At 41.1% G+C, this 23148-nt stretch overlaps 1 long non-coding RNA gene across 1 annotated transcript in view; it reads right to left on the reverse strand.

Moving 5' to 3' along the window:
- LOC109269493 (uncharacterized) overlaps positions 1-22909 on the reverse strand; it is a 394897-nt gene extending 371988 nt beyond the window's left edge. Inside the window, exon 1 of the long non-coding RNA XR_002081105.2 lies at positions 22754-22909. This is a non-coding gene — a long non-coding RNA (uncharacterized LOC109269493). The remainder of the gene's footprint in view (positions 1-22753) is intronic.
- Between the last annotated feature and the right edge of the window lie 239 nt (positions 22910-23148).

Here is a 23148-nt window from a genome sequence, read left to right on the forward strand (position 1 = left end):
TTGTTTGTTTGTTTGTTTGTTTGTTTGTTTTGAGAGACTGTGACAGAGAGCAAGCGCGCACACACACACACACACACACACACACACACACACGCACAAGTTGGGGAGGGGCAGAGAGAGAGGAAGAAAGAGAATCCCAAGTAGGCTCTTGTGCTGTCAGTGCAGAGTCCGTGTGGGGTTTGAACTTGCGAACCATGAGATCGTGACCTGAGCCAAAATCAAGAGTCAGATGCTTAACGCACTGAGCCAGCCAAACTGGTATTTGTACACTCATGTTCACAGCAGTATTATTCACAATAGCCAAAAGGTGGAAACAACCCAAGTACCCCTTGGTGGATGAATGGATAAATGAAAGGTGGTATGTGTATATATATATATATATATATATAATGGGATGTTATTCAGCTTTAAAAAGGAAGGAAATTCTTAAAAAAATGAAAAATTAAAAATAATAAAAATAATAAAAATAAAAAATAAATAAAAATAAAAATAAAAAGGAAGGAAATTCTAACACACACTACATCATGAATGAAACTTGAAGGTATTATGCTAAGTGAAAGAAGCATATCCTGCAAGGGCAAATACTGTAAGATTCCAGTACTTAGAGTAGTCAAAGTCATGAACAGAAAGTAGAATGGTGGTTTCCACGGCTGGGAGAAATGGGAAGTGGAGAGCCGGTATTTGAGGGGTACAGAGTTTCGGTTTGGGGAGATGAAAAAGTTCCAGAGATGGATGGTAGTGATGGTGTACAATAATGTGGAGGGTATTTAATGCCACAGATCTAACTGTACACCTGGAAATGGTTAAAATGGTAAATTTTATATTACGTAAGTTCTACCGCAAAAAAAGAAGTTTAGAAACAGAGGGCATTGTACAGAAGGCCTAAGAAGTCTAGGAAGTCTCTTCAGAGCAAGTGGCATGAGAATTGTGCCTTAAAAGATAGGAAGATCTGGGGAAAGGGCACATTCCGAGTGAGGGGAACATGTGAGTGAGGGCCCAGCTGGGACAAGGAACAAGATGGCACAAGGCAGGTGTGGTCAGTGCTGAGGCTCTCTGCTGGAGAGAGCGGGAACCATAGCAAGGGGGCCTGGCTCCAGCTACTGCCTCTTCCTTCCCTGTCAAGCCTCACTGCACCACTCTTACCAACACCCACCCTCAAGTCACCCTGAGTTAACCCCTGAATTGACACCACCTCACCAGTCAGTGCCCTTCCATCCCTCTTCACACAGTTCCTTCTCTTTGGAAATCCTTTTTGGGGTTCACCCCCTTTGCAAAGCCTTCCTGGATTCCAGAACGTTCTCCTACACTATCCATCTCTCTCCTCCACAAGAATCAATGCTCCTTGAAGGTGGGGCTGATATCTTTTTCTTATATCCAGGCCATATGGCCATGCCTGGCACATTGTTGGTGCTCAATAAATGCATGTGAAGCCAAGGAATCGTAGAGAAGCTCAAATAGGGTTGAGACTTGCACCGATACTGGTTAAGACAGGGAAGATGAGAGTATGAATGGGGTTGAGGAAAGATAAGTCCAAAAACAAGAACACAGAATGGAGAAGAGGGCTAAGAGACTGCGTTCAGGAAATAAGCTAGGAGAACCACGCCAGAGTCTAGGCAGGAAGCTTCTGGGGGCTGGATTAAGTAATTATGATAAAAATGGAGAGAACTATTTGGGGGGAAAAAACCTCCTTCACTTAGTACAACTGATTGAATGTGAAAAGTCAAGAGTACAGATAAATATTTTTAATAGGTTAAAAATTTCACTGTGGATAGCTGAATTACATGGTTTTCATTAACTGAGACCTAGAACATGGCACAATAAAGATGTTTAGTGAGCAGAAGTCTGGTTTCAAGCAAAACCAAGCCTCTGTGTTTGTAGAAAGGAGGAAGTATGACAAGAGAGTGGAGGCCGGAGTCCTGCCTGAGCAAACTCAGTCATACGTCATTTTCTATGCTGCTACATTTTCAGTGTATTCCAGGCCTTTTTCCTTTGTTTTCCCATCTTTAAAGAGACCTGTCCTCACCAAAAACAAACCAAACAAAACCAAACAAAACAAAAAACAAAAAAACAAAAAAACAAAAACCAGTAAATTCAATCACGTACAACATTCAGTTGGAAATGAGTATAACAAAATCTCCACTTAATGAACTTAACATTAACATTCTTCTTTGAGGGAAAGAGTAACCTGCTATAAACATCAGAGGGATGTCTTTTAAGGTCCTTGTGTGACTTTAAACAAGGGGAGATGTGTCTCTGCCTCACCCTCTTCCCACTGTGGTGTGCCTTTGGGCCAAGACTAACTTCCTCTTGCCTGCCAAATGAACTGAGCAGAAAAAGGGCAACGCTTAGAAGACACACATGTGCTAGCAGAAATAATCCAAGGTGCTTTCTAGTTTCCCCTTAAGGGATATTGATTATTATGACATTATACATTCTGTAACTTTGCACCAAGAAATCATGGCTCCTGGTAGCAGGAAGTTGACATCCTAGATAGACACTGGTCGTGAGCCCACTTACAGTAGAGAATCATGATAGCACAGAAGGATGCTCTTATCTCTGCCTCCAGGAGATGACTGTCTGGTTGTTATCACCCCCACCCCAAACACAAAGAGGAGACTCAGTCCCCTGAAAGCAGGCTTTCCCACTCAAGTGTAGACTGATTCACACAGACAGTACTACTATTAATGCTAGGGATTTCCCTCAGAAAGGCTTCATGTGGCCAAAGGCCTATGGAAAAGTCAGAGGAATTGTTTAACAATTAAACCAGTGCTCTGTCAATGCTGGACTTCCTTGGGGAAAAATTATGTCTCAGACAATCAACAAATAATTTTAGATGGGCGGGCTACCCACCGACTGATAATGGAGATTTTCACAAAACTCAAGTCATAAAACTCCAGGAAATAAAATAAAAAAGCAAGGTAAATCACCATCCGTTTATTTATGTTATTCATACCCTTCTAATTGTAAAACTGGATCTAAAGATGATAGTCCCAGCAGGGTTGCAAAGGTTCCATCTCAGCGCTCCCCGCTGTTTCCAAAGGCACATGCGCTCAGGCACGCATTCCCTCCACACACACAGAGCAGCTCGGCTGGTGTCCCGAGAAGGCAACAAGCAAGGAGCTATTCTTCCCCTCCAGTCCCGGCATTACTAGCACCACTAAACATTAGACTCTCGGGATTTTAAAATAAGCCTAGGAGATCACTCATGTGATAGTTCTCTCTCAGAAAATACAAAGCATCAGAGGATGAATTCTGAAAAGGACTCACTGGTTTCTAAATGCCAGCCTTGGGACTTGGGACCATGCAAGATACCTTCTTTACCAATCCAGGAAAAAATTAGAAAAATAAGGACAAGGAGATGAGTTTCCCAAGAGATCCATTTGATGAATTTAAAGATTTTTTTTTTTCCTTTGGTAATATATGCTCCCTGTATTTTCTATATTTGAAGGTCAGTTTGTTTATGAAAAGAAGGTAATACATCACCCTAGATTTTTAACACCCTTACTATATATGACTTATCAATTCCCAAACATCGTTTTTTAAATATTGCTAGCTGATGAGATTACACAGATTGGGCACTGCTCACATGATCCAAGTCTTTCTTTTTTGCTTTAATTTTTTGGCCATGGGTGCAGAGAGCTGTGTTAATAACACTCCTTAGCTCATGCTATACTACTGTCTCAGTCCACATAATGCTCCCTCTCCTGTATTATCTGTCCCCTCACCCATGCTCCACGGTCCTCTCCTACTCCTCCATGTAAGTATCCCCCTCACAGTGATGATTGGAAAAGATAAGCAACAGTCTAGGCACATTACAAGCACATTTTCACAAGCGCCTGGGTGGCTTGGTCGGTTAAGTGTCTGACTGGCTCAGGTCATGATCTCATGGTTCATGGGTTCGAGCCCCACATTGGGCTCTGTGCTGACAGCTCAGAGCCTGGAGCCTGCTTCAGATTCTGTGTCTCCCTCTCTCTCTGCCCCTCCCCCACCTGTTCTCTCTCTCTCTCTCTCTCTCTCTCTCTCTCTCTCTCAAAAATAAATAAACATTTTTTTAAAAAAGCATATTTACACACAAGCAGCATCATTTATTTTATAAATATCCATACAAATCCAAGGACCTGTATCAGTCCTCTCATTTTATGATGGAAGTCACTGAGGACCAGCAAAGTGAAGTGACTTTCACATGGTCACAAGAAGATCTGAGTCAGAGCTGAGCTAAAACCCAAGCCACCCTGTACTATCTCTGTTTTTTCTTAAGGTCTTTGGCCATTTCAATAAATGAAAACACACACATACACACTGTAAAAAAAAATCTGTTAAGGAAATGAAATTAATCATATATATTCATAAAAATGTTCATTAAATCTCAAAACAAAAACTCTATGAATCTGGCTATTTCTATAAGGCTATACTGATCACATAAAAGGTTTTGTGGACTTGATCCATCTATGATATTATGAACTGGAATATAATTTATTAGACATGTTTTTGAGATGTGATTGACACATAACACTCTCTTAATTTTAGGTGTACAACATAATGATTTGGTATATGTATATACCGCACACCATCATTACCACAATAAATTTAGTTTTCCGTCCCTACACAGAGTTATGTTTTTTTTCTTATGAGAATTTTTAAGATCTACTCTTTAGCAACTTTCAAATATTCAATACAACATTGCTAACTAGAGTCACCGCGGTATATATTGGGCATATTTTTTGTAAATCCCATGTGATCTACATAAATTCCCTCAGGGATATTCAGGAGTGTTTTGGTAAAAGAGTGGGAAACATATTAATCACAACAATCTAGACACTTGTCTAGGATGTCTCTGAGCTCACCCCATCCCTTCCAAACCTCAGGTCCTATCCTTCCTGGTGTCTCCTTTCCAGATTCCACACAGAAACCAAATTCCTCAAGTCCTGCCACTACCTGCAGCCTATTTTTGCCTTTAAGGTTGGAGTTAGAAAACATCTCCTTCAGATACAGCAGTGTGTCAGACTTTGCCCACAGACATGTCCTGGAAGCCACAGTCTGGGGCATGACACTAATCTTTTTTTTTTTTTTTCCCACACTCCTATTAGAATTCATGACTCCCTCTCTTTCTGCCCCTCCCCTGCTCACGGTCTGTCTCTCTCTGTCTCTCAATAATAAGTAAATATTTTTAAAAAAAAATTTTTTTAAATGGGGTGCATGGGTGGCTCAGTGGGTTAAGCGTCCAACATCTGCTCAGGTCATGATCTCATAGTTTGTGAGTTCAAGCCCCACGTCGGGCTCTGTGCTGACAGCTCAAAGCTCGGAGCCTGCTTTGGATTCTGTGTCTCCCTCTCTCTCTGACCCTCCCCTGCTCACGGTCTGTCTCTGTCTCTCAATAATAAGTAACTGTTAAAAAAAATTTTTTTTAAAGAATTCATGAAGTGACTAACTCTAGTATGTGCCTGAAAATATTTCAGGTGCTATTTTCAAGTATAAACCGTAGGGTAATCTCATCTAACTGTTTAAAAAATACTGTAAAGTAGCATCCTATGGTCACACGCCCTTCATCCATGAGAAACAGTGCCTTTGATCATGGGCTCCCTGCCCCATAGGTTCTGACTAAGAGACAGCTTCACTGAAGACCTGTTTATTTATAATGAACAGCCAAAAAAAAAAACAGGTCCCACTCCTGGCTTGGAGATTCCAAATTTAAACTGAAATCCCTCCGAAAGTCAACTAAATCTATTACCTAACAGAGCCTAGCAATATATCACTGTAAGTCTATAAAGCCAAGGGCAACCTTGACGTTCACACTCTCTCAAGAGCTTTAGTACCCCTTGGTTGAGAAGTGTCCCAAGAATTAGGTTCTCTGATCACCAACCTGAGACTGACACTGTACAGTTTATTTCAGCAGAAGTGATGATATTTACACAGCAAGAATGGCTTTCACTGCTCTATGAAATAAGACCTCCTTGCTTTAACCATTTGCATCCAACACTAATTACAGCCATCCTACTTCTTTCTACTAACCACTCTGTGATCTCAGTGGAACTATCCGTCTATTAAAATGCTTACTCATTAGGATTCCTTCTTTGGTTTTTCTTAGACCCCACTCTAATGAAGTATGCTTTAGTCCTTACACAATGCTTCCACTGTATTTGCATAAAATAAACCTTCAACTACACTACTCTGTTTTAAAACACAAAACAATGTTAAAGCGGACATCTTTCCACAAATTTATCATAGAATTTGATTAGTTTACTGGAGTCACGTAATCACTAACCTGGTCTTTAGGCCAGTTTGAAAAGACTGCCTTTGTGTCTACCTACTATGACTATTTATTGGGAGGGAGGAAGGAAGGAAGGAAGGAAAGAAAAAAGGGGGAAGGGGGGAAGAAAAGAAGAAAGGAAGGAAGGGAGGAAGGGAGGGAAGAAGGAAGGAAGAAAGGGAGGGATGAAGGGAGGAAGAAAGGAAGGAAGGAAGGAAGGAAGGAAGGAAGGAAGGAAGGGGGGGAGAAAAGGAAGGAAGGGAGGAATGGAGAAAGGAGGAGAGGGAGGAAAGAAGGATGGGGGGAGGGAGGGAAAAACTTGCTTGAATAAAGCTGTTTCTCAAGATGAAAATTCATCACAAAAGAGAGAAATTATACTTAAGTAATGGGAAAAAATTAACTCTTTTCCTGGATAGAACCAAGATAAACTTTAAAGGAGGCAGGAAAGGGTGCTGCAGGAACTTCCCAATCATTATCTCATTTACCCCTCACAGCAACACTGAGAGGCTGATATGATTATCCACATTTTACACACAAAGAAACTGAGGAGCAGTGATGTAAAGGAACCCACTCACAGAAACACTGGAGTTGTGATTCAGGATGAAGGTTTTTACCCCAGCCTCCACCTAGGTAGTCAACACCTCGGGTAAATTCCACTAACCCCTAATATATGAAAATTATAGTTGCCACATGAGCTTTATTTCCTTCCCAAAATTTGTTCTTGTCTTTTGAAAAGTTAAATGAGCACTGGCCATAGTGACTAAAAGAATCAAAAGAATAAATGGAGTAAATGTTATAAAAGACCATAGAGGAAGATTGATTCCCTTACCCAGAAGACACTGGACAACTTGGAAATGGTTAGTTATGATTGATGCCTCTTGAGATACTCCCTAGAGTCAGCCTGCCTCTACCTGTGGGGGCACCTAAAGTGCCTGCCACCCTTTCCAATCTTTTCATCCTCCCAACACTCAATGTAACATCAGTAAACTTGCCAGTGAAGGAAACCAGAGGCCCAATGACCATCTGGCCTTGAAGTCAGGATGGCGCCCTACCTGTGTGCCTTGTCTTACTTTCTCCTCTGGGTAATTGTGCATACAAATTGCTGATCTTTCTTCCAATCCAATTTCCCACCATTCTGAACAACCTTAAACTAGGATGCTCATGGAACAAGGAACAGAGGCAACTGGCAGTCCAGAGAAGTCCACAGTGTCATGACTCCTGACTTGACCTCTCCATCCACAGCTTTTCCAACATTCACTAACCATGTGGGTCAAAAGCTATATTACCAGCCACAGGCAAAGCTGCGGTATCACAGCAGCTGTCTCTCTCTTCCAGGCTGTTGGCAAACTTAAGAATCCCTGAGTAGAAGGAAGAAATGGCATGAAATGGAATGGAACGGAACGGAACGGAATGGAATGGAATGGAATGGAAACTCTTCATCCTCTTTCACCAAGCAGGAATAAAATCTATTAAAACAGTGCCTCATAATCTTACCACATAGTCTCATTTTCCCTCTGTCATCCATGTAACAAACAGCATGGATACACCTTTAACCTAAAATGACAGGTGACTTGAGAGTAGGTAAAATGCCTCACAATTCTAAGAAAAGATAAATGCTTGTGAAAAATAGATAGGCTTGGATACAGAGGAAATATAATTTTCATCCTTTTTAAAAAGAGAGAGAAGGAGAGACAGAGAGAAACAAAGAAACATCGCCAGAGTCCTCAGTGACCCACACATATCAAATTATACAGGATGGGGTAATATGATTGCCCATTCTCAAATCAGCCAACAGATGTGCCGCTGCATTCTGCATGAGCAGCAAGTGACAGAAAAGCCCTGCTGGAAGTCCTACTAAAAGAGAATTACAATAATCAAGCCCGTGCTCCATCAGGACATGTGTTACTGCAGCAAAATTAAATACAGAAGCACAACCTGCCTAGAGCCTGAAAAGCACAACACCATTGTCTTAATCTCCCAAACATTGTTCATTGAAAGAAAGGGGTAGCTTTTAAAAATTGAGATCAAGCCCAGCAACGTGACTCAGTTTGATTTTGCGGTGTGTGAGCCAGTAAATCATTGATTGGGTTCATCTTCGCTCTTTCTTACCCTTGTTTATGTTGTCCCCTTGATCTTGACCTCCAATAATGAGATTTCAGTGTAAGACTGAAAGCCAAGGATTTGGAAGTTATTTCCTCCAAAGAATAATTTAAATAGAACACGTGTGGTCAACAGTTTTTATATACCTCAGTAAACAAAACATACTTCCATCATCTAAAATTATCTTGTAACCTTCCAATACAACAAACCAGGATCTTAGCTTCAGAAGAACTACACACCCCACCCCTAGCTAATCTGGTCAGTTCAGTCAAGTAGTGGTTACGTGTCTGAAAACGTCAGTCAAACTCATTTTTACACATATATGGGTTCGTGGTTTTCAAACTCTGTTCCCAGAGCCCCAGGGCTCCACAGAGGTGGGCATTAGGATGAGCAGAGAACAACTCCCACATTCAGCCCTGCACGGGCTACCTGCAGCCTCCCCACTGGATACCAGGCATGGCCTCTTTGCCCAGACCACTCAGGAACCTCTGTATGACTCTCCTTCCTCTCCTGCCCACCTCCATCCGTTCTTCACACAGCAGGCCTGGCATTCTTCTCAAAACATGAACTAGTTCATATTTCACCCCTGACTAGGTCCTTTCAATGAATTCACATCTCATTTCAAAGAAAACCCAAGCTCCTTGCCCAGCCTTAAAAGACCCTGCATAAGCTGGCATTCACCCCTCCCCTCCCCATCCTCCTGGTTTGTGCTAATCTCTTCCTTACAGCTCCAGCTGTGGAAGAAAATGGTCGTTGTATGTCTGTGCCTTAAAAATAGCAAGCTCTTTCACACCTCAAGGAGGGCAAACCTCAAGGCCTTTGCATATGCTATTCCCTCTGCTTGGAATGTTCTCCCCCCTTCTTTGCAGGGCTGGCTCTCCTCTTTACTTTCAGTGAGAGCCTCCAGGTCCCCTCCTCAAAAAGGCTGTCAGGCATTGCTTTCTAACATTATATCTTGTTCATTTCTTTCACAGCAGCCAGCACTATGTGCAATAATCAAGTTATTTGTTCAGTGTACAAATTTACTGACTATATCCCCAACTAGACTAAGTCCAAGAGCAGTGGATTTTAACATCCATATAGAGGTTCCTTGCAGGCTGTGTCCCTGCGTTATCTCGATATCAGCTCCTAGCAAAATGATAATGCAACTAATTCTTAATAATGGAAGGAAGGAAGGAAGGAAGGAAGGAAGGAAGGAAGGAAGGAAGGAAGGGAGGAAGAGAGGAAGGGAGGAAGGAAGGAAGAAATGAAGAAATAAATGAACAAACTGGCTCACATATAAAAGGGGAATATACATAATTGGCAAGCCTAACCATTGTAGTCATATTATTGTGGCCTGAAATTTAAACTGAAGTGAATTCTGCATAATCTGAACTACCTCCTTACATGCCCTTTCGTCCCACATCCTAGGGGGAAGCAGATAACGAAAGAGATCATGAGTATGTTTGGGATCTGATTCTCCCCACTTCATCCAGCCTTGCCTCCTGTTTGATGGAGGTAAACTGAGGCAACCCCTGGACACTCGTGAGCCTCCTCTTACAGCACCTTGATTTCTGTGGCCATCTTTTCTTATCGGTCCACAGTCCTCCTCGTGTGTGGCTCAGGCAGCATAGTCCACACTTTCTACCCAATTCTGTGAGGTCTCCTGGAGCACATATAACATCTGGCAGCATCCTGAAATCACACGTCTGGATGCTGCAAAGGTATCTCCATATATTACGTTCCTGCTCTGCAGGGAGAAATGTTATTTTTGGTTGAAGTCACTTTTTCATTTATCCCAGGTCAAGGGAAGTTCATTCTCCCTATTGTTCAATTTTCCTCTGAGTCAAATTTTTAAATTTTGTCTCATTTTAAAATAAACGACTTTCAAATGTACTATTTTACATAGATATGTAGCTAAAAGCAAAGGCATGTGATTGAGTCTAACTTACAAGAATGAATACATATATATATATGAAAATTAAGCCTTATTTTAAATTGTAATTCACCACGCAATGTCTGTCAATGGTTTCTATGCAACCACTTATCACACAATTTATCAATATACTTACCTTTTTTTAATTTCAAAAAGATTATTAATTTAAATCTGCCTTCATACTGGAAAGAAGCTCACATGCAAGAAAGTTTTAATTCAGCACCAGGAAGACAGAAGAATTTATTGTAAAAATTCTAGAAGCAAGTAGTGTAACAGCATTAACAAATGATGTTCATTTTAAAACTGAACATCCACACCCAGAGTTTACAAACAAAATGAAATAACATTCTACCCACCCCCCCCCCCACATGCTAACAAAATTATAAAGCAATGCTCACACACCATCTGGAAGAAAGCCATGTTTTTCCATTCCCGTTTTAAATAATTTGGTCAAATCTTGAGAAAATAGAACTTCAAAAAATCGTAAAGTGTAAAAAAGAATGATGATTGCAGGTCTTTTAAATCCTAAGGTTAAATCAAGCCAAATAGATTCTCTTGCAAAATAATTTATGGCAAATATAATTTCTGCTTCCAAAATATTTTGGAAAGAAATAATTTCTCCAAAGATCTGATGTTTGCATATGAAAACTGGTGACCCATTCTGGCTCTGTTATAATTCTTTCTTTATTTTTTTAAGTTTATTTATTTTTGAGAAAGAGAGATCAGCAGAGAGAAGGGCGGGACAGAGAATCTGAAGCAGGCTCTGCACTGACAGCAGAAAGCCCGACACAGGGCTTGAACTCACGAACGGTGACATCATGACCTGAGACGCAGTTGGGTGCTTAACCCACTGAGCCAGGTGCCCTCTATCATAATTATTTCAAAACCTTTTTCTCGGGGCGCCTGGGTGGCGCAGTCGGTTAAGCGTCCGACTTCAGCCAGGTCACGATCTCGCGGTCCGTGAGTTCGAGCCCCGCGTCAGGCTCTGGGCTGATGGCTCGGAGCCTGGAGCCTGTTTCCGATTCTGTGTCTCCCTCTCTCTCTGCCCCTCCCCCGTTCATGCTCTGTCTCTCTCTGTCCCAAAAATAAATAAAAAACATTGAAAAAAAAAAATTTAAAAAAAAAAAAAAAACCTTTTTCTCTTCATTTTCTTTACCAATCTATACATACTTATTTTCCCCTTTAATTTCTTTTTCTCTTTTTCATTGCTTTCTAAGAAAAAAAAAATTGGGGGCAGAGGAAGGTTTTTTTCTTAGTTTTTCCTAGTTCATGTGATGAGAGCAGCAAGCACCAAAATATTTCCCATCAGAGCCAGTTACTTGCAAAATTGGGCTTCGGGCACACTGTGTCTTTGGCACACCCTCATCCCCTTCCGGTAACTTTCTTATAGCTGTAAGAGGCCTGCCTTTCTCCCACCAGGGACACCCATTCTGCCATCCTATCCTTGATCATGACCTATTACTTCAATGCTTACCCTTCCGAGTAGTATCTGATTGTTGCCTGCTCTCTACCTCATTATCACAGTTTACCTACTTTGTGGCTCATTCTTACAGAAGTACCCTTTTGTGGAGGCATCAAAACTAAAGTGGAAAGAACATGGGCTTTGGAGCTCAAGACCTCAGAGTTTGAATCCTAGCGATGCAGCCCATGGCTGTATGACTTTTAGCAAGTTACTTAACCAGTCTCCCTGAATGTAAATGGGAATAGTAATTTCTTCTGCATTTGTTGATAGGAGGTTTAAATATAATAAACATGGGGCACCTAGATGGCTCAGTTGGTCAAAGTCCAACTCTTGACTTTGGCTCAAGTCATGATTACATGGTTCATGGGTTCAAGCCCCTCACTGGTCTCTGTGATGACAGCATGTAGCCTGTTTGGGATTCTCTCACTCTGCCCCTCCCCCACTCATGCTCATACATGTTTGTAGGCACTCTATTCTCTCTTAAAATAAATAAATAAGCTTATATATATATATATTTATACAAATATATAAATATATATATGTGTATATATATATAATTAACATGAAGGAGTTTTAACAGGGGCTGGTATATAGTAAGTACTCAATAAATAAGGAAATGGTAGCTACAATAATAATTTTTAATCTAACTTTCAGTTTGGAGAATGATCAACAAATAAATGTAAACACATAAAGAGTTAATATCAACTTGACACTAGAGCATCTCTGGCCTAGGTTTACTTACAGTTCAAGAAATACCACACAGACCTTTATCTTTCATTTTTCATCCTAAATCAGGCTTGATCCACTCCCCTAGATATCATGAAAAAAGTGTTTTTGTACCCATAAAGTTTTAAAGTTTATTTAATTATTTTGAGAGCGAGCGAGCCCATGACTGGGGGAGAGGGGCAAAGGGAGAGAGGGAATCCTAAGCAGGCTCTGTGCTGAGCTCAATCTCATGACCCTGGGATCATGACCTGAGCCGAAATCCAGAGTCAGATGCCCAACCAACTGAGCCACCTGGGTGCCCCTATACCCCATAAAGTTCTGAAAACACACACATGCGCGCACACACTGGTTATAAATCACAATGAGATGAACAAACATTCAGAAAGAAGGCATAGCAAAGGCAGAAGTGATCCATGAACTAAGAAATTTAGTTACTTATTCAACAAAATTGACTTCAAGTCAGCAAACCTTTACAAGGTGCCTCCTGCCAGACACTGAGAAAACAGAGATGATTAAAACATCCTCCCTTATATCAAGGCGCTGGCACACCAGTGAAGGACCCTTCCCCTAAGCTGCTGTCAAGGAAAGGTTTTCCCATAAAGATGACACCTGAACTGCCTTATAAATGAATCCAGGAGGAGGCGCCAGGGTGGCTCAATCGGTTGAGCATCCAACTCTTGATTTCAGCTCGGGTCATGATCCCAGGGTCATGGGCTCGAGCCCTGCACCGGGCTCCTCACTGAACGTGGAGCCTGCTTGGGATTCTTTCTCCCTCTGCCCCTCCCCCACCTGCACGCACGCTCACACTCTCTCTCTCAAATAAAAAAAAAAAAAAATGAATCCGAATTATCTATGTGAAGAAAGATGTATGGGCAACCACTGCAGGCAGAAGGAACTGCTTGAAGAGAAGCGTGAAACATTCAGGTGGGTACAGTGAAGCGTCCAGCAGTAAAGTATTATTAGAACGCTAAGTGTGCAGGGGAATGGCGGCAAAGGAGGTCCGAGCAGAGCGCGGGACACAGAAGCCTTATGGTCTGTGCCAAGGGGCCTGCCCTTCATTCTCCCCGTGGTGGAAGCACATGGAAGGGAACCACCCCAAATGGATTTGGTCTTGAGCCGTCACTCTGGCTGGTGTGTGGAAGGCAGCCTGGGGACAGGGTTTGAGGCAAGGCGCATGAGAGTGGAGGCAGGAATACAAGTCAGGCTTGAGCTGCGCAAGCCCAAGAGTGAGCACGAGGGCCTGAGCTGGGAGATGCTGTAAGAGGACAGGTTCAAGAAACACGTAGAGGGTAAAATCAACAGGTTACACATAAACCATGAAGAAGTACATGAATATCAAAATGTTAGCCTTGGACTAATGGTTCCTAAATATTGGAAGCAGTCACAAGTACATGAGTGCCTACGTTCACTGCAGCTCCCGATTTGCCATCTACAAACCTGTTTTTACTCACTAAACCAGGTCCATTTGTTTAATGAAATGTTTTAAATCACTACTGTCGATTTTCAAGAAGTACATGGAGCTTTGGAGCTACACACAGAGCTAGATTCCCAAGAGATATTTCCTGGAATTCTTTTTGTATCAGGTCCCATTTCTTTGCTCCAAGTTTTGAATTAATTAATGCAGATAGAAGGCTATGTCCACACACTCAAATTATTTGACAATCTTGAATAAAATGGCAAATGTTCTTGATCAAATAATCATTTTTAACAGAGCTGTAAACACTAAATTGACTCATCAATTCAATCAACATGGCTGAATTAGTTGTCCTGTTGACACAGTTTCTTGTTAGAAAACAAAAATGATCTGCCATTGAGCAAGAGCCAAATGTTCTTAGGCATTGGGGTTTGATGCACCAAAAAACAAACAAAATTTTAAAACTACAATGCCTGATCAAGTACTTTAAGCATTACTGATTGATGGGAAAATTTATAATAGATTTAAAAATCCATTAACTTTTGGTTAATAGCTTTCCCTCAAAAATAGCCATGCTATCGAATGGAGATGTTCTAACGCATTCACTGTTTTTTTGTTTTTTTGGGTTTTTTTGCATTCAGTGTTTTAAAATATTGGTGTGTTAAATGCCAACCAATAGAGGGATGACTGAAAATGGGTTCAAGGTTTCTTTTGGAGGCAATGAAAATATACTAAAATTAGACTGTAGGGAGGTTACACAACTCTGTGGATATACTAAAATTCATTGATTTGTACACTTAAAATGCGTGCTCTTTATAGTATGTAAATTATATCTCAATAAAGCTGTTTTAAAAAACCAAAAGAAGAAGCATTTGAAATCACACACCGATCCTCTCTCTCTGAAGAAGACAAGTATTTCCAAATGAACATGGTCGCCTATGTAAAGATCACTTGGAGACGTAGTCAGCAAGATCCTGAAGCAGACAACAAATGTCATCACCACCACCACCAACAAAACAGGGTGGGTAATTTGAAAAGATCATCAACATTCTCAGCCCTAAGAGTCTAAAATATTCTTAGAGACATAGCCATGGTCACATGAGGCCACAGAAAGAACACAAGGACAGTCACAGAATATACATTAGAGGTGCCAGCAAAGAACTTTCAGTTGGGACAGGGCTGTGTACATGCTCTTTGGGGAAACAATGCAGCATCTGGGACCTGTTCTGTGACCTCAATGAAGAATATGATGAATTTGAATAGGCAAAACGAAGCTGGGGCAGAGACAGCATGAACAAAGGCCAAGAAGTAGAATGATCATGAGAAGGGGTGGAGAGTGGGTGAGGAGGGGTCTGAGAAAAGGTCCTGTCAAATTTGTGGAAGGTAGTAAGGATCACCCGAGTTAGGTAAGGTTTTTGAAAAATCTACCAGCAAAGCCTCTGTTTGCTCTTACCAGCAGTAGAGTCTAAACTGTAAGTTCTGGGGAAGATGAAGAAAACAGCATAGAAAACAAGGTTGTACATAAAACTAATTTGAATTTTAACCTGTCAAACCAGATGTGAAAGACAGGAAAGATATTTGTTTTCATGCTCTAAAAGAGGAAGCATTTCAGAGGAGGAACTTGGCGACCACAAGGGTTTAGAGGAGCAACAAAAGAGAAAAAATTCCAAATGGCCACAGGCTTTTAAACCTGAAGGAAGAGCTAAAACGATTAAAAAACACTAAAGTTTAGGGGCACCTGGGTGGCTCAGTCAGTCAAGCGTCAGATTTCAGCTCAGGTCATGATCTCATGGTTCATGAGTTCGAGCCCCTAGTTGGGCTCTGTGCTGACAACGTAGAGCCTGGAGCCTGCTTCAGATTCTGTGTGTCCCTCTCTCCCTCTGCCCCTCCTATGCTTGTGCACTCTCTCGCTCTCTCTCTCAAAAATAGATAAACATTAAAAAAAAATTTTTTTTAAATACTATAGTTTGGAAGAGAGAAAGGTTGGCTTATGTCTAAGATACTTAACTTGAAGACAGAACACCTAAGTGAAATAGTCCCATCATATCATGACTGATTATGAGAAACATGAAGGAGAGAGAGAAAGATCAAAACAGTGCCTGTATCCTTACTTCTCCCGTCTAATTCTTAGGTATAAAAAACTGGGCTATGTCCCAGAAAACATTCTGAGTACTCAGAACTTCAGCTTTTAGAGATATTTATTTGGTTTCCTCCAGTACACTTAGTCATGAAAAAAATATGAATTAACAAGAATTCCAATGTCTTGAACACAGAACTCAACAATTATACATTATTGCTAGTTAAAGCCATTTCCAAGGCATACATGTATTTGTTCCTCAAGAACATTTGCTTTGTGTGTTTTTCTTCTAGAAAATTAATAATTTTGGCAATGTGTTTGCGATGTTCTTTCTAACATGTTGTAGAAGGATATTGTTGCAACTGCTTCTTTGTGTATTCTGGCTCTTATACATGATTTCTCACTTACTAAGTTTGAAATTTAAATCGTAGGTTTGGCTATAGCTGTTGCCAGACAGCAATATCACAGAGTTAGGATGAAGTTAAGAAATTTGTGTTGTCATTTTGGATTTCTAACTTTATTCAGGGAAAAAAAAAAAAACTACATAATCTCAGGACTACAAGCATATGAGGTGTAGGCTAATATTTTGCTTCTGATGAGAGTTTTTGCTAGTTCTGAGAGATCTGCAGGGCATGTGCTATTGAAACAGCTCATTCCCAAACTAAGCAATAAATCTAGAATTGACAGCTACACAAATCCATCACCAAGTCAGGGAGGCACCATGCTCAGTGTGTAGACATCTGGGTAATTGGAGAACAGGAGGGCAACAGTGAAATGATAAGACCTCACTGCTGGGCGAGATCTGGGAGATCATTTTTAGATTACATTCTGTTTAAAATCACCAGATTTGAGAGTGTATGGGAGATCTTTAAGTGTTTCAAATTCTAATCACAGAGCCCATCAAAAGTGTAACTTATCTCATAAAATATATTTAGATTACTGTCTTAAATAGTAGCACCAAGAAGTGATTAATTTCTTAAAATCAAATAGACATTTTCCAAAAAAAAGCGGTATGATTCAGGGTTTTGTGGAAAACTATGAATTTTAAAGATCTTTTTAATGAAAGTTAGAACCTTCCTTAATTTATGAATTTAGGTTTTTGGTTTGAAGTCATATTTTGTTGCATGACAAGGGGGAAAGTAGGAAGAAAGAAATTCTATTTTAAAATGTACATTCAGTGAACTAAACGAAATCACATACTGGGAAAATCAGTCACTAGAGTTACAAAAATTATAATTTTATTAATGATAAGATATTTTCTTCAGATTCTCCCTAATTTTGTCTTCCATGAAAATTCTTAAGACACCTCCCATGAAGGCATCTTTGAGATATTTACAACAGTAGGCTGGTCTTTCTGGTGGCAGTATATTTTGTTTTTCTATCGTGGAGATGTATACGTCTGCTCTATAATGCTCCCTTTGGCTTACTGGCACAGCATTAGGGAGAAAATGGCAAACTGTTTCCAGAAAACTGATTCTCAATTTCATCCTTTAAGACTAAAGGATGTCTTGCGGCTTAAAGAGAAAGGGAAATATACAAAGGAATAAAAATCAAATGGGTTACACCATTTGAAAAGTTTCTTTAAGATATTAGAACTAGAACTTCAAAGGTTTAGCTGGAAGATATTGTCAATTATACAAGTTTTTTGAAATCCCTTTTCCAAAAGGCAGCATCTCAATACCTCATGGAAGATGGCATGATTTAATGAAGATCTCTAAGGCAGGGAGCTAGTTTCCCCCCCCCCCACACACACACACTGGCATCGCAATCAGAAAATAACTCTTCTACAGAAATATCTAAAACGGGGAAGCACTGTTTGAGTAGTTTACATACATTTGTGAAACTACTGCCTAGAAGATATGATTATAAACAAGCAAAAATCAAACATTTCTGACTCTAAGGTGGTTCAACACAGAACTTGATATAGGAGGCCTGGGAACCAGGATGACAACCAGGAAGCCCTTTTTAATGGTAAACCAGGGACATCTACTGTCTGAAAATGGAAATAGCAAACGAAAGCCATTTCCTACCCAGCATGGGGCGGGCTCTGGGAGAAAGCGGTGAGGCTGTCACAGGTGTAGCTAATTCTGGAAACCAGGATGGGCCTTGGCTGGTGAGAGCTATTGAGGGTTGAGTATTCAAAGGAGACTGAGGTGCGGGAGAGAAGAAAAGCAGAAAGAGGGGAGTTGCTTTGGCTTAAGTGGTGACCAGGTAAAGATACCCAGCCAGGATGAGCCTCTGTGAGAGGTAAGGAAGAATGCAGGATCCTGGGGAGTGTTACCAGCAGGAATCACATTTACCCTGAGTACTTAGCTGTCTTCAGAGAAAATCTCTCTCCTGTGTTGTTGACTTTATATATCCTTTTTTCCCCATTCCCCCATCTTAACTACACCGTCTGTAAATCATCTAGAGCTGGAAATCTGTTGATGATCCAAGGTTTTCAAATTGCTTCATAAATTAAGGAATTACTGGCTTTAAGACAATACATAAACTTCTAAAACTAGGCTGATCCCTTATAGACCATCTTAGTCTGCATTTAACAGTAGAGGAAACCGAAGCTAGAAAAATGTAGGTGACCCTGGGGTCACCCAGCTGGTGAGCGACAGACCACAGATTGGGCCCTGGAAGAATAAATTTTTCCGCAAGTAGGCCACACATACAAAATGTTCCTCAAAAGTTTCCCCACCTCCAGTCTGTTTTTATTTGTTTTGCATATGTTTGGAATTTCAGAGGCTTAATAAAATTCTATACTTTCTTCATACATACTTTCCTCACTTTCTCTGAGCTATTTTGAGGAAAATCAGAATTTAAGTACATAGCTACATGAGAAAGTAAAATGGGCAGTTATCTCTAAGTTGATGTATCCAATACATATGTTTCTGAAAAGAATAAACTGATTTAAATCTAAATTTTGTGGTTTTATGGTCCTTTTAAACACAACACAACAAAATAAAACACGGAGCTTTTTATCTTTAATTCACTCTATCTTTATGGAACTTTCTGCCATAACAAAGTCATTCACTGTAGAATGAAACTTCCTAGGGGGTCAGGAAATAGTCTTTAATTTTTTCATAAAGCAAGTACTTTAGAGTAAACCTGGGTGTTTACCTTTTTGGTAAAGTTCTAAATACTGACTTTGATTAATCCATGTTTTAAAGATTTATTTTCTCCTACAATTCTCATTTACAACCATTAAATATGGAATGCCTCTGCAAGTCAGCTACTATATAAACCAGAAAATCACATCCTTTAAGATGTATTTTATTTGCAAGAATAAAGCTCCAAAGATATTTTATATATTCACCTTTTCTTTTTCTGGGAGGAAAAATTTCAAATTTCAAATATTAGCAACCATCAGATTGTTTTCACTGTAATCCTTTTATAAAGCAGGCAGAATAAGGTCAGAGTATTTTTCCAAATTCATTCTAGGTAGAGAAACTGACAATGTTGAATTTTACCTGAGTCCTGTGCTCCTGGAAAACAACAAAAATTAAAGGAATTCTCCCTCTGCTTTTGTGTTCTGGAAAATGGCTTACTGCAAAGAACCACCCTTCCCATACTACTTAGATAAAATTCACAGGTTCCCCACTTGTTCACCCTATGACAAGACCAGCCTTTGCCTTACAAATGATTAGCTGAACCTCCTGGTCCCCACTGATTTACTAAAACAAAGCACTTGTTCACCAAACTTTGGTTAGGCTTCTCTTCTTGCTTTGGGTCCCTGAACTTGATTGAGCCCACTTGCAGCCTGAGACAGCATACAATACCTATTTATGGGTCCCACCTGGAAAGCAGGGTGGGGTCTGAGTAAGGCATTCTCTGACCTACTGTCCTATATGCTGTGCTCTCATCCCACTTCTCCAGCCCAGTTCTTGCTAGCCTTGTTCACTCCTCCTGTAAAAGAAGCCCTTTTTGCCCAACTCTTCAGACACTTGCCAATCACATGGTTACAGTGTTCTCCCTATGGAAAGAGCCCCCTCATGACATTGTAATGGTCTCTGCCCACCTCTTGCAATAATCCTTTCAAATAAAGTCTCTCCTTACTAAGTCCAGATTTGCTTTTTATTTGACAAAACCGAGAACTCTAAGGCTGAGGGAAGTTGACTAAAACAGATCAGGATTATAAAGTCTTCCTGCTCTAGAAGCAAAATCATATGAGGTTCATAAGGATATTCATATTTCTCATATTTTTTTCTTTAATCCCAAGATAAAATTTCAAAACTTTCCAAGGGCAATGCTTTCTGGAAAATATTTGCATTCAAATGAATAGTGAAATTAGCTTTGTTTTTGTTCTGTGGGGGGTAGGGGTTGTTTGTTTGTTTTAACAAATCCTAGTAAAAGTCCCAGTATTTCCTAAGTTTAATCCTGGCACACCAACTTCCTCAAATTTGCCCAGATCCAAGCTTACCTTTCAAGGAGAAAAAGAACTATTTATTTAGTATTAGCTCACTAAATCTTGCAACTCACCATTTTGCAGTGAGGTGAGAAATCTAAATATCTTTATTCAAAATTCTTGTTAATATGATCAGTACTCAACTGTCTACCAGAATGGAAATCTAATTTTTCCATGACAAAACCACACATTGTAAGGCCTAGTGCTACCACAAATCTTCAGGACATTTCTATGGTCAGAACTGACCAATACCATATGCCATATTATATAAACAAATATGTACCAATGGGCTCAACTGTATAAACCACAGGAGGAAATGAAAATGATGAGCTGAACAGATGTCTTAGAAGCATAATCATTTCTCTGACAAGCCAGGAAACAAAGACCTATGTTTCCCTTTGATCTATGAAAACAGGTTGGAAATATTTATACGCTCACTCTTTATTTTAAAAATATGTATTTTGAAACATTAATGAAACAATTAGTTGGTTTCTCATAAACTTAACAGACCCAGGTAAACGTGAATTAATTTAGCTAGTGCCCTTCTACACATGTTGGAAAGAAGCATTCATTTCCCTTGACATCAGTTCTAGGCTCAGATCCAATGCCTATATACTCTGATTCATTTCTACTGTATTTATTTAATGCTTCTATTTATTCCTTTATTTGTTAATATTTACTGGACACCTACTGTGTGATAAACACTAGGGATACAGTTCTTTTTTTTTAACGTTTATTTATTTTTGAGAGACAGAGCATGAATGGGGGAGGATCAGAGAAGGAGATACAGAATCCAAAGCAGGCTCCAGGTTCTGAGCTGTCAGCACAGAGCCTGATGCGGGGCTCGAACCCACGAACGGTGAGATCATGACCTGAGCTGAAGTCGGATGCTCAACCGACTGAACCACCCAGGCACCCCTAGGGATACAGTTCTGAACAAAATAGACAAAACTCTCTGTCCTCATGGAACTTGTAATTTAGATAGAAAATGAACCAGATAAATGAGTAAGATACATAAAATGCTAAATGTATTATGTACTAGGGAGAAAAAATAAAGCAAGAAAGGGAACTACAAAATGCTGAGGGGCAGGAAGATTTTAGGCAGTGACAACGTGATTTTTGAGTCAAGACCTCAAGGAAATGAAAGAGCTAGCTAGCCATGCAGCTGTCTGGGGGAAGAACCCTCCTGAAAGAGAAGAGCAAGTCCGAGGCCTAGAGGTAGGAACACTGCTCTGTACAGTGCTGAGCACTGCAGAGGATACAAAGACGAATACGCCCAAAGAGCTCAAAATCTAATAAAGAAGCTTGGAATACAAATGTACTAAAACGAATATCAAGTAGACTGCTTTAAGAGTTGTTAGTGAGCTACAAACGCGATTCCATAGCACGTAGGGTTTCACGGCAGTAATAATATAGTTGGGAAGGTTCGGCGTGCAGGGCGAGGTGTGGTTACGCTGGGGTCCACAAAGGAGTTCAAATCTGAGAGGAGTTGACGCAAAGCGTGTAGAGCAATGAAGCAGCACCCCTGGGGTTAACTAGACTTAGGACCAAAACAGGGAGGAAATAGAAATACTAAATACCACGCAGAGACATAAATATATGTGTGTCTGTTAAGTCAGCAGTATATTACATATAAAATATGTTTGGACTTCTAGTAAATATATCATATTTCCCTATTCACAGAACTTTCCTGGGTCCCTCAAATGTGTATTTGAAATGGGTGTCTTCTTACATTCATTTGAGAAAAAGAAGTAAATTCTTTGTCAAATATAAAGCCTTACAAACGGAGGTGGCGGGAGGGATAGGAAATGGCATCCAGCTGTTGGTTTAGAACCTAGGAGAGTCCCGGTAATTGTTTTCTCTCGCCTTGGCAAAAGACACCCAGTTAGCAATATCCTGAAGCTTGCTTTTCTTCCCGGCCCCCATGCTCCAACTGTAGGCCTCTGCCTTGACCACAGTCGCCCTTCTCACGTCCCCAGTCTCAGCAGGGCCCTTGCCCCCAGCCTGTCTGTCTTCTGCACCACCGCATGCCCCCCGGGCTCCCCCTTCCGTTGCCGGGACCCACCGGGCTGTGAAGTCCCCAGGAACCTAAACACCCACACGACGCGGTGGGGGAGATCAGCCAACAGCGGTTAGGAAAGGACCTGACAAGAGCTACAGTGGCGACACCCGGCGGGCTGTGGCAGGGGCCGACGACCAACAGGAGGCAGGGGAACCCCCCCACACACACACCCCTTCTCGAGGAGGCGGGGACAACCAGGACCCCGGGAGGCTGAGCAAGGGCAGTGAGTTAAACTCCCTCCCCTACTCTGCAGAAAATCGGCCAAGGACATCAGTTGCCGCAAACTGTTAACAATGACACGTCCTTCGAGCGCAAGGGCTGTTTTTAAAGAGCTTGTTCTAAGTGTGAGAAACCGACCTTGGGTGGTGGCCCGTGGGGAGGCGCTTCGGAGCGCAGTCCCTGCAGCCCGGCGGCAGCCAGAGGCGGACTAGCTGAGGCCGCTGGCAGCGGGAGGAGGAGCTCGCGCAGCTGGGATGCCGGATCCTCTTCCTCCTCCCCCTCCTTCTCGCCCCAGCCGCACTGCTTGGGGTGGAAAGTTCACCTGGCCCTGGAGCGGGGCTGCCCCCTGACTTTTCACCCGGCAGACAGCCCTGCCCTTCTCCTAGGGCAATGCTTGGGTTCCTCACTTGGGATTGGTGTCAGCCTCGTGTTGAATCAAGAATTATGAATTCCCTCTGCTTCAAAACTCGTGTCCGTCAGAATGTTAGGGATCCTGTGTCCCACGCCAAAGCTTCCATTCGATTTGGGAAAAT

The sequence above is a fragment of the Panthera pardus genome, unplaced genomic scaffold, assembly GCF_024362965.1.
Source record: "Panthera pardus isolate Hobbes unplaced genomic scaffold, ASM2436296v1 HiC_scaffold_7, whole genome shotgun sequence".
NCBI lineage: Eukaryota > Metazoa > Chordata > Mammalia > Carnivora > Felidae > Panthera > Panthera pardus.